Genomic DNA, 2,505 nt, shown 5'->3' on the forward strand with positions numbered 1-2,505 from the left:
TTTCTGTTTTTGATGCATATGTCAAGATTCCGACTGACGAACCCAACCAAGCAAACACCTTTGAGACATTGCGATCTCTTAATGTAAAATTTTATTGAGTACATCATTTTGGCACACATGAAAGCAAAACCAGGTCTGGTAAACCCCAGCCCAAACCCCTATCGGAAAAGAATAGAATTTCCCCTCCCATTCATGGATGGGTCACATTGCCCAATTAGGTGCAATTATATTGTTATGAGAAAATATCTCTGAGTCGAACCAGGCACCTTGTGAATAGTCCTTGATTCTCATGGTCTGCTTTCTTTAACTTTGTAGACTGCATTCCAATTCCCCCATCTTCCCCCCAAGTTCATTGGCAAGCTAAGAAGCAATATTTGTTGCACCAGCAAAGTGAGCTTCAAGCTTGACGCCACATTTTTTTCTTTCTTTTTAAATGCTGTGTCTATCCTTGTTTTGTTTTTAAAAATTTCTTTCATTTTGGAGTTCGTAATTTCTATTAATTTTCCAATTATTTTTTTTTTAAAAAACTCACATTACGAGAATCAAGTTCATGGGGCTGCTCTTTACCTATTTTCTAAACTGCCTCTAAATTCATAGAAACATAGTACTAGAGGCTTGGAAGAGACCCTTGAGGTCTTCTAGTCCAACCACTGCTCAAGGCAGGAGCCTTATACCATCCCACTCAAATGGTTATCCAGCCTATTCTTGAAAACCTCCACTGATGGAGCACCCACAATACCTGGAGGCAAGCTATTCCATTGATTAATTGCTCCCACTGACAGAAAATTTCTCCTTACTTCTCACTTTAACAAGCTTCCACCCATTACTACTACTTCTGCCCTCAGGTGCCCTAGAGAATAAGTCAATACCCTCTTCTTGGTAACAGCACCTCAAGTACTGGAAGACAGCTATTATGTCCCTCCTAATGACCCTTTCCCATCTTTGATCTCCCAGAGACAGCAACTATTTTCAGTGCACCCACAATTCTTTAACACAGTCTACAAAGTGTTAAGGTAGCAAAACAGAACAGTTCGTCCCACTCCCAAGCAACAGTGATCCAGAAGCAGACATCAGTTTGACACCAGAGGCAGGCATGGCAAAATGGCAGTTATTTCCACATGTCCATCGCATGGGCCAGGGCTGAATCCCAGGCACAATCACAATGCAGTCATGTAGCCCGGAGATGCGTGTCCTGCCCTGTTTCCCCAACATGAGGTTCAGAGATCTTCAAAAGGTATGGAGGAGGAGGAGACTGTGATACCTGGTGGGGTGGAAGTCAGGCCTAAGGATTGCAGGGATCCAGTGGGAGTGAGAAAAAGCTTGTGAGGACCCTATTGGGGAGGGAAAGGCCTATGGGGACCTGTGAGGGAGGGAAAGGCCCAGGAGCATCCAAAGGTTGGGATAGGGGAGGCCTTTGGAAGGCAAGCCTGGACCTGTGCTAGGCCGCCAAGAGCTTCCCCAAACTCTGAAGGAGCCACTGTTGCGCTTAACAACTTGCACATTCATTTGATGGCTTCATCAGGGAGAGAATGCAGTGGGGGTCATTCAGCAAGGTAATCTCGCTTAACCACCATTAGAACATACAACTGAAGGCGGCAGGCCCAATTATAGTTTTATCTCAAGGACTACTTATATAGTCGCTGGGGAATTATGGTGCTCATAATCTGGAGGACAAGGTAGAAGACGGAAACTCCACATTTTGGAATTCCATAATCAATATAGAAAAAACACCACCCAAAAGCCTTTTTGAGGAATTCCACAACTTCTGCAAAAGGAAATAATCAGAAATTTCTGCTGATAACCAGAAACAGGTAGTTAGCCTTTAATCCAACTGTTTCCACTTTTCTCTCTCCACTTACTGGTCTAAACTTGAGATGTGTCGACTAAAAAGAATCAGGCCACAATTCAAAGAGTCAATTTCTCACCTACACTCTCAAAGGGAGATCAGAAATGAAATTTAAGCAGCCCCGGGCTTCTCCGCGATCCAGGACGCCTTCGCCGTAGCGAAGCTAGAAGCCGCCGTCACCGCTGCAACTTAAAGTTAACAGTGAGTTTGCTTTGTAAGCAGACGAACCGACCCTGGAAGTCTGTTTTGTACTTTTTGGACTATACTCTAACTTGGACAATACGTTCTTCCCTATATTTGAGTTGGATTGAGGGAAAGTGAACTTAAAATGGCGATGGCTTGATACTTTTCAGCAAGAAGTGAAAGTGATTTCCGCTTTGAACTTTTGCTACTTCTAACTGGCGCACTAGCCGCTTTGGTTGAATTGCTTAAAAGACTTTTTAGCAAATTGGATTTTATTGCAAAGATGGCTTCGAAAAAAACTGTGCCTTCGATTGTAAAATATACATCTCCGATGACCCAGACACCTCAGCCAACTTCAAAAACTTCTCACTCGTCACACCCTCCATCTTCTTCGTCCCCACCGCCTTCCGGCAAAGAGCTACAGGATTTGATGGCTGCAACTATTAAGCAAATGACCGAGATGTTTCAAGAGATGG

General features: G+C 43.7%; 1 pseudogene; it reads right to left on the reverse strand.

Moving 5' to 3' along the window:
- LOC107297319 overlaps nt 1–2,505 on the reverse strand; it is a 35,949-nt pseudogene that overhangs the window by 513 nt on the left and 32,931 nt on the right.

This window comes from Protobothrops mucrosquamatus, unplaced genomic scaffold (assembly GCF_001527695.2).
Source record: "Protobothrops mucrosquamatus isolate PMUCROS unplaced genomic scaffold, P.Mucros_1.0 scaffold3233, whole genome shotgun sequence".
NCBI classification, from domain to species: Eukaryota; Metazoa; Chordata; class Lepidosauria; order Squamata; family Viperidae; genus Protobothrops; species Protobothrops mucrosquamatus.